Below are 10603 nucleotides of genomic sequence, written 5' to 3'. Positions count from 1 at the left end.
TGGGAGATGTTGGCTGTCCAAAACAAACTGGGAAATCTTCATTCAATGCTGGAATCATTTTCCTTTTTAAGGCCTTCAAGTGATTGGATAAAGCATCACTCATTGCTGATGGCAATCTCCCTGATTGATGTAATTGTAATCAGCTCTCTATGATTTACCACTGCAGTAAAGTGAATGGTGATTCAAGTCCATAAATGTCCTTTTATTACAGTGAGCCCAGTGCTTGCTTGACCAAACAACTGGGCACAATTACCTGGCAGAATTTTCCCAATAGCCTAACCATCACAACAGGTTTGCTTTAAATTTTCCTTTCTCACTCAAAGTCCACATGTGAAATCCTGTGAAAGTTACAAGATAATCCACCATCCCACCTCCAACACACAGTCCCAAATGCATTATTGGATGTAATTTGTATACAATTTCAGGAAATTCATGGACCTTTTAAAATCTCACATTTTAACTCCAGTATATGAGCCTCAGTATTACAAACATGATCACATATCCAAATCTATTTCTAAAATATTTAAACAAAACATTCAGTTAGTTTTTTTTAAATTAGTTTGTTGACTATTTATACCTACCTAGGAAATAATTACAAGGGTCTGTTTGGTTTAAAAGGATATAGGAAACAATAAGACAGTCGCCAAATCTGTAGCGTCCTAGTCCTGCTAAAAACAACAGAAATTCATTCTTTCAGAGTTCTGTAGAATAGAAATCCCAAGTAAATTTATAGGCAAGGCTGTGTTCCCTCTGAAAACTCTAGGCAAATATCCTTCCACATCTTTCATAACTTCTTGTGGTTGCTGGAAGTCCTTGGTGTTCCTTGGCTAATGGATTCATAACTCCATTCCCTTCCTCTTTAGTTATGTGGCTTTCTTTTCTGTGTGTATATATTTTCAAATATTCCTCTACTTGTAGTGAAACAAGTAATTGAATTTAATCCATTGTGACCTCATATTAATTGTTTGCACCTCCAAACAACCTATTTCCACTTAAAGTCACTTTCACAGGACCCACATGGACATAAATTTTGAGGAGACACTTGAACCAGGTAAATTCATGAGCTCTATGCTGAAATGATTTTTTGTCCTTCAACATTGAGGACAAGGATATTGCATAAATGGTCATTTACCCAGGTTGTTCAATTTAATATGAGATATGTAATGATTAAAGATTTGTCAGTGGTCATGTTAAAAACTAGTTGAACTTGGAATCACTGTTGAGTCATCTCACATGCCACCTTCTGTTGGGTCTCTTACTCTTCTCTGATGCCTAATAACACCACTAGGGAAAAACCTGGCCTTGGAATTTCTGTGGCTCAGGGACTGATATCTGGGCCATCATTTGGCTTTTTTCCTAACTTGCTATAGCTCTCACGTAGGTACTCAAATATGTGCCGGCAGTTTGTACTGGCATTGCTTTATAATCACATTCCTCAATGTGGGTTCTTCAATGACTTACACAACAATCATCTTACCATCATATTCACAGTCACTTGAAATCAGTCTCATAACAGATTCTTTCAGACTTGTATCCTTATGAATTTTCTCATTATAGTATATCATTATAATTGTATCATAATTGGGTTCCTGCAGACTTTCTGAGGTTATGATGAGGTAGTTAACATCATGGTAGCTTCAGATTAAATTGCACAGGTAATCAGCATAGTAAAAGGAAACTTATGTAAAATCCTGATAAATAATTACTGCATATGCTTAGGGGTTATTTTCTTTAAACATTGCTTTCTCTTAATTCAGAGTGCCCCTGCAAAGACAGCATTCCACATTAACCAAAAATAACTACATTGCACTAAGAAAATCAGATTTTTAAGTGAGCCAATTTACAGTAGAATTTTGACAAAAGATTCAAGGGAGTAGAGTTTTATTTTGCCAGAGGGGTGCCAATGAAAATATGAGAAATGTGTTGGCTTTTATAACGGGTATTTATTTGGGGTGAAAGCTTACATTTCCAAAGTTGTGAAAAATTCAACTGAAGAAACTGTAAGAGGTGCCTACTAATGATTGTGGGTGATCTCTGCCTGGTATATATCTTCCCTTCAGGCTTGCACACTCAGACTTAGCTTCTGCTTTTGTCCTCATTTCACCTGCAAGCTGTCATTGGGCTTTTCTCTTATGGCTTCACTCTTTGCATCTTAGTTGTGGGCAAAATTGACGTCTGTTCTCTCACATAGCAGAATAAAATATTGTAATTCCCTTTTTTCTCTGTATCTGCCCATGCAAGTCCATTTATATCAGACCCAGCAAGGAGGCAGGGATTCAACCTGGATCATGCTTCTCTGATGCAGTCCACTGAAAAGTCCTAAAGAAATATTATCAAGTAATCTAATCAAAGGTCTCTCACTTGAATTTAATGCAAATAGTATCACACCTAGAGGAAGAGACTAGTTTAAAAAATAATATTTCTGTTTTTGAGATTCATAAAAAAATAATTTCAAACTGCCACATTCCACCTTCTGTATCCCAAAAAGTCTTCACAATAATCCACAAAAAATTTTATATCATTTCAATAGCAATGCTAAAACCAAATCCACATCAAAATCAGTTATAGGAATACAGTTTATCTTGCATCAAAAGACCTGTCTGGCTGTAGACCTGTGAAATTTACAAAACAAGTTTTCTGCTTCCAATATACAAAAGAGGCACAGGCATAGGATAAACATGTACAAAACCATAAGGAAAAATTTGAAGGGAAACAGTCATGGGTCCCCAACAGTTCTGAAAACCTGCATGGCATATTCCATTAGATTGTAAATCTGTGAATCATCCTTAATATGATGGTTTCTTCTCCTGGGGCCTCATGGGGGCATACATTTTTCCACAGGTGTACCCAATGGCCATTTTTTGGTTCCTCCTTCATCAAGCATTTGGGTGGGAGCTGTGCTCCACATCTCACCTTCCTAGAACATTGGGATGGTGGTCACACTTTCCCCGAACTGTAGAGGACAATCTCAAGCCCTTAATAAAGTGAGGTAGAAACAACTTCTCCCTAATTTTTGGCATACAAGTCTAATCCCTTTGGGATTGTGATGTGGTAACTTGACCCTCCCTAATCTATGGGAGCAAGGCCCCACCCTCTCAAAGCAATGGAATGGTGACCTAATACTCCCCAATTTATGGGGAATAAGTCAAACCCTCTCAAAGCAGTGGGTTGGTGGCCCAAAATACTCAAACTATGGGGTAACAGGCACATTCTTCAGAGAAGTGGGATGATGACCTAATTCTCCCCAACCACCATGGAATGCACTCCATCCTATGTGTAGCCTGGGGCATCTAAACTCTCCCTGAACAATGGACTGTAATCCCCACCCTCTTCAATGGATGGGGCAAACTCAAACTACATGGGAAGGTTCCCTCTCTTGGCCTGAGGAGATGTCTTAATTCCAGACCTTGGCTCCCATAGTTTTGCTTTTCAAGCCACTTTTTCATTCATTCTCTACCCTCCCTGTCCCTTTCAGTTCAGGCTGGCAGTGGTTTAATTCATACAGCTCTTCCACAAATCTTGATGGCTTAACATGGGCAATAGGTGTCCAAGCCATCAGAATTTCTTCCTGAGAACTAATGGCATTTCCAATCCTGATATACCAGTTCCAAGTTTATTTAAGTGTTGGCATTGGTCACTTTATTCTGAGAGCTTGTTTTTTGGAAAGTGGGAATTTCTTAAATCAGTCTCTGTTTTTTATTGTGCCCAACAATTCAGTTCTCAATTTATCTCTTTCCTCCTGCATTTTGCTATAAGCTGCAAGGAGAAGCCAGACTGTATTTTCCACATATACTTTTAAATCTGCTCAACTAAATGTTCAAGTTCAACATTTTTAATTTCTACCTTCCTTCTAACATCAAGAGTCAATTTTGTCAAGTTCTCTGCAAAATTAAAACAAGGATCGCCTTTCCTCTAGTTTCAAGTAATAGTTTCAGCATATTACCCATCCTCCCATCCCTAGACACCCTCAAGCCTGCAAAGCACCACCCAAAGGTAGCCCTATTCCTACCCCACTCATCTAACATGGAGGTGAAGAAGATCAACCACCACACCAGGGAGCCAAGAGTTCCTGCAACTGAAAGCAGGAGAATTGCATCCAGCGTCCATCTGGAATCTAAGCCCCCTCTTGATATAGATGTGGAGTGGACACAACCATTCTAAGGTCCACAAGATGAAGGAATAGAGTATGGATTAGAGTGGACTTACTGATATTTTATTCATGAACTATTGTGATTAGTAATCAAAGAAAATATGGCATTGGTGTGGAGGAAGTGGCCATGGTGGCTGCTGGGGGTAGGGAGTGTGAGGAAGAGATGTGATGTGGGGACATCTTTGGGACTTGGAGTTGTCCTGGGTGGTGCTGCAGGGACAGTTACCGGACATTGTATGTCCTCCTATGGCCCACTAGGTGGAATGTGGGAGAGTGTGGGCTATGATGTGGACCATTGACCATGAGGTGCAGCAGTGCTCAAAGATGTATTCACCAAATGCAATGAATGTCTCATGATGATGGAGGAGATTGTTGTTATGGTGGGACGAGTGGGGTGAGAGGGGTGAGGGGTATATGGGGACCTCATATTTTTTTAATGTAATATTTTAGAAAAGTAAATAAAGACAAAAAAAGAAGATACCTTAAAAAAAGTAATAGTTTCATCATTCCTTCTAAGTCCTCACTGGAAACAATTTTAAGGCCCATATTCCTACTAAGAATTTCTTCCAAGCAATTTATGCCTTGTTCACCAAGCGTCCCACAATTCCTCCAAAAATTACCCTTTACCCATTTATAAAACCATACTAGGATTTTTTTGTGATTACAGCAATATAACCCGACTCTCCTAGTACCAATTTCTGTTTTACTTGTGTATGAATCAGGGTTCTCTAAGGAAAGAGAAACAAGAGAAGATATACATAAATTGTATGATATTTTATAAAATTTTCTCATCCAACCATGGGGATGCACTAGTCCTAATTCTGCAGGCAAACCAGGGACTCTGATGAATGTTGTTGATGAGTCAAAGATGATGGCTGCCTTAAGTAAGATCAGAATTCCTTATCTGAATTCTGAAATAACTTTCCGTTTTAAGGCTTTTAACTGATTTGATGAGTTGTCTTTAATTGTTAAAGACATTCTACTTAGTTGATTATAGATACAAAAATTCATCTATGCAATTAACTCAGTGATCATTAAAATCCATGAAATGACTCTGTATTACAATTATCCCATTGCTTGATTGACAAAGCAACTGGGCACCGCTACCTGGCTGAGCTGACTCCTTTGCCAATCATGACAGTCCACAACTTGTCAACTTGGTAGCCATAAACGAACTTAAACCACACTTAGTATCTAAATAAAAACAATAGAAGACATATATATTTCCAACTAACAATGTGCAACTGCCCTATGTACAAGAAGAAATCCAACAATTCCCTCCAGAATAGGGTGCAAATATTTGGGTAAAATTTACTCTTATAGTTAATATCCTTAAATACTGTGGCAATAAAGTAATAGAACTTATATCATATGATAAGCAAAAAGGTTAGGGAAGAAAACAAAGGCATTTGTTTTATACACATATAATATATATTCATCTCTTCTTCCCTCTCCCTGCCCTCAGCAATTACTGTGGTCATTGTCTCCACATTAATGATACAATTTCTTTAAAATCTAGAGTCACAATTGCAGAGATGTGATGTGGGGGTATTGTCCGGTCTTGGAGTTGTCCTAAAATATATTGTAGGGTCAGATGCTGGACACTATTTCCCTGCCATAACCCACTGAATGAACTGAGGGAGAGTGTAAACTACAATGTAAACTATTAACCATGCAGCACAGCAGTGCTCCAAAATGTATTCACCAAGTGCAAAGAATGTGCCACAATGAAGAAAGAGGTTGTTGATATGGGAGGAGTGGGGTTGTGAGGTGTGGGTTATATAGGATCCTCATATTTTTAAGGTAACTTTTTTTGTGTGTGACCTATGTATCTTTTTTAAAAAGACAATTAAAAGTAAACATAAAAATACAAAAATATTCATAACAAAACATGGAAGAAATATTTATGACAATTACCATCCTCATTTCTGATCCTGGTCGCATGTTTGAACTTCATATTTACAGCTACCCATTCCTTTTCCATTTACCCTTAGCAAACACCTGAATTGGCTTTGGATCTTTGCCTGGTGGCATGACCCTAACTTTCATTCCTGAAGTTTCTGGGCTATTGTTAGCTCTGCCACGATTGCATTGTTGCAATTTTTCATTGACTTTTTTTCACAGTGCATGGTAGTATTATGAGATGCCCTCGGGAATCACCTGTATTTCAGGCAAACTCTTATTTACCTCCCTTGTGTAGGAGCAGTCCTATTTCCCCATGATAGCCATAAAAATCACAACAGCCCCCACTGTAATTTCATTTTATGCCTATAGATTCAGAGGCACAAGGAACCCGAGGAAGACAGGTGGCAGTTTTAACATCAGTTCAATAGAATCACTGATGTCTTCCCTGCTGGAATTACTCCTGTTTGTGAAATTAAGACTTGTAGACCAGCACAGCTTATTGTTGCAGGGATAGAAAACAAAAAAATTTCCAAAAGATCATTAACAGTGTTAGTGAGTGGTGCTACTCCCTTTACTACCACTTGATTTCTGGACCCAAGAATCCTGGTTATAGGAGAAACAACACAATAGAATGAGTGCTGATTTAGAGCATACACAGAATCCCAGAGAACATTACCTCAGCCATGCAAGGCATTGCCCCCTACTTGGCACTGTAATTGAATATTCAAAAGGCCATTGCAGGAAAACAGATGTGGCTCAATTGATAAGCATCAGCCTACCCTATGGGAGGACCTAGGTTCAATCCCAGGGGCCTCATGTTGAAAATGAGGAAGGGAAAGCATGCACAAGATGTGAGCCATTGCCTGCATGGCAAGCCTAGTGGCCCACGTGGTGAGCCAAGAGTCCACATGTTGAGCTGAGTGCCCATGTGCTGAACCAAGTGCCCATGTGGGTGGCTGCCTGGTGAGTCAAGTGCCTGTGTAGCAAGCCAAGTACCTACACAGTGAGCCAAATGCCCTTGTGAGTGCCTGCATGGTGAGACAAGTACCCACATGTGTGCCCATGTGATGAGCCAAGTGCCCACATGAGTGCCCATGTGTTGAGTCAGTGCCCATGTGATGAGCCAGTGCCTGCATGGAAAGCCAAGTGTCCATGAAGCAAGCCAAGTGCTTGTGAGGTGAGCAAGTGCCTGGGAAAGTGAGTCACTCAGCAAGATGATGATGCAACAAAAGAGAGATGAAGGAAGGGGAGAGTCAAGTTGAAGTATAGCAGAGACCAAGAACTGAGGTGACACAATTGACAGGCAACCTCTATTCATGTCAGAGATCCCCAGGACCGAATTCTTGTGAATTGTGGAGGAGAAAGACAAAAAGTGGAGACAAAAAATAGAAAAAGACTCTGAAGATCACACAGCGAATGGACACAGACAGCAAAAACTGCAGGATGAGGGAGGGGGAGGGGAAGAAATAAAAAGGCCTTGGCAGTATTCTATCAATCCAGCTGCTTCAGTATGATGGGGAACATGGTAAGACCAGTGAATTCCACCAGAATGTGCCCATTCCTGCACATCATTTACTTGACCAGAAGCAATGCTGTGTGGAATATAGTGGAAGTTGTTAAGATATTTGTTAAGTCCGTGAAGAGTAGTTTTGGAAGAAGCAATGCATGCAAAGAAGTCTAACCCATATCTGAAGTATTTGTCTATTCATTTCAATTAGAAAAATCACTGTCCCTTCCATGAAGGAAGTTGTCCAATATAATCAACCTGCTACCAGGTGGCAGGCTGATCATGTCAGGGAATAGTGCCATATCGGGAGATGAGGGTGAGTTTCTGCTGTTGGCAGATTGGGAATTCAGCAGTGGCTATAGCCAATCAGCCTGGGTGAGGTGAATTCCATGTTGCTGAGCCCATGCATGACCTCCATCCCTACCACCATGTTCACATTGTTCATGAGACCATTGAGCTATGACAGGAGTGGCTAGGGAAAGAGCTTGAGTGCTAGCCCCAGAGGGGGGTCATCTTATCCACTTAATTATTAAGATCTTCCTCTGCTGACATTGGTATCTGGTGAGCATTCAGGTGGAAAACAGATATTTTCATGTTTTTTGCCCATTCAGAAAGTTCTATCCACAGACTTTTTCCGTGGACATCTTTGTCAACAATTTTCCAATCATGTTCTTCCCAATTCCCTGACAATCCAGCCAAACCATTGTCACCAACCCATGAATCAGTGTACAAATGCATTACTGGCCATTTCTCCTTCCAAGTCACTTAGTAAATAAACCAGAATAGCACACCCCAATGAGAACTGTGCTGTCTCAAAAATCCAAAGAGACCAACTAAGCATTGTGCTTCTTTTTTTTATTTTAAAGATTTATTTATTTATTTAATCACACCCCCCCCCCCCAGTTGTCTGTTCTCTGTGTCTATTTGCTGTGTCTTGTTTCTTTGTCCACTTCTGTTGTCGTCAGCAGCACGGGAAGTGTGGGCGGCACCATTCCTGGGCAGGCTGCACTTTCTTTCGCGCTGGGTGGCTCTCTTACAGGCGCACTCCTTGCGCGTGGGGCTCCCCTACGCGGAGGACACCCCTACGCGGGGGACAGCCCTGCATGGCAGGGCACTCCTTGCACACATCAGCACTGCACATGCGCCAGCTCCAAACGGGTCAAGGAGGCCCGGGGTTTGAACCGCGGACCTCCCATGTGGTAGACGGATGCCCTAACCACTGGGCCAAGTCCATTTCCCTGTTTCTTTTTAATCATAAGAACAGCCTGATGCAACAGCTTTTCCTTGACTTGAAAGGGATAACTTGCAATGACCCACATCAGAGGAAACTAAAAAAATTTATTAGATGTGGAAGGCCTCTGTATTTTGTTGGATTTCTCTATCATCCTCTCTTATGGAAAGGATTAGCCAATAAGTCTAGTGTAATTGCTACGTCTTGCTCACTAGGTCCTATCAACTTGATTTCATCAATATAATGGACCTCCCACAAGTGTGATGTCTTGTGGGAGGGAGACATGGTCAAGATCCCTGTGGACAATATTATGACATAGGGTTGGAGAGTTGATATACCCCTCATAAAGGACTGTGAAGGTATATTGCTGACCTTGCCAGCTGAAAGAAAACTGTGTCTGGTGGTCCTCAATGATGGGAATTGAAAAGAAGAGAATTTGTCAGTTCAATAGCTACATACTAGTTAACAGGGGGTGTGTTCATTTGCTCAAGCAATGATATCACATCTGGTAAAGCACCTGCAATTGGAGTCACAAAGTAATTTGGTTTACAATGATCTGTCATACTCCAAGATCCATCTGCTTTCTGTGCAGGTCAATTAAGAGATGTGAATAAGGACATGGTAGGAATCACCACCCCCACATCCTTCAAATCACTGATGGAGACATTGATCCCTGAAATCCCTCCATGAATTCAGTATTGCTTTTGATTTACAATTTTGGTAGGTAGGGGCAGTACTAGTTGCTTCCATTTGGCCTTTTTCTATCATAATCACCCTCATTCCACAAGTCAGAAATCCAATATGGGGATTTTGCCAGTTACTGAGTATGTCTATTCCAATTATGTATTCTGGAACTGAGGAAATATCGCCAGAGATGGTCGAGGTATCAACTAGACCTACTGTGAGAGGGGCCTGAGCTAAAAAGTCATTGATAATCTTACCTCCATTAGCCACTACTCTGACTGGTGATCCAGAGTGATTTTGTGGGTCCCTTTGGAATAAAGATCATTTTGGAGCTAGTGTCTAGTAATTCCCAAAATGTCTGATCATTTCCTTCTCCAAATGCACAGTTACCCTGGTAAAAGATGTAGGTTTCTCTGGGGAAATCTTGAGGGAAGATTAACAATATATATTTTTGGCAGTGTAACAAGATCCCTCCTCAAGGGGAAATGGTCTTCCATTCATTCCCATGGTTCTGTGTCTGTAAACTGTCTCAAGTCTAGAAATTGATTAAGGGGCCATGACTCTTTGTTTTTATAATTCAAGTTAAAGTTTTGTTCACCTGACCTAGAACACTTTTGTTTATACAGATCAAGTAGGAATTTAGTCGACTGTCCATTTATTTTACTTTTAGGTACCCTATGATCTATTAGTCAATGCCACAGGTCTATGCAACTCAAATTCTTTTGATTGCTGTTTTGAGCCTGCCTTTCACTGTGCTAGCCACACCCACCTAGGCTTTGGCCATTAAGAATTGCCACTTGGCTTCACTCAACCTTTGGATCTGGTCATCCCCACAGTGCTTAGGGATTCTAGTTCCATGACAGCAGTTCCCATGCAATATTGGACTTAGCCAAGAAGAGCAATCACAGAGGTCTTCAGGGAAGATGTAGATAATCTCACAAATTTATTCCTCATATTCCTAGTGAAAGGTGTGTCCTCTACATTCCTGGCATATGTTGGCAGGCCTTAAAATGTAAATCCATTCTAACATTTTATTATCTCTAAGCCTTTGTATCCCTTCATCTACAGTATATCAGGTTATACTGGGCATCTCTACCTCCAACTTCTAGGCTATCTTTTGGTCCAT

The sequence above is a fragment of the Dasypus novemcinctus genome, chromosome X (genome assembly GCF_030445035.2).
Source record: "Dasypus novemcinctus isolate mDasNov1 chromosome X, mDasNov1.1.hap2, whole genome shotgun sequence".
NCBI lineage: Eukaryota > Metazoa > Chordata > Mammalia > Cingulata > Dasypodidae > Dasypus > Dasypus novemcinctus.
This window is presented reverse-complemented; position numbering follows the sequence as displayed.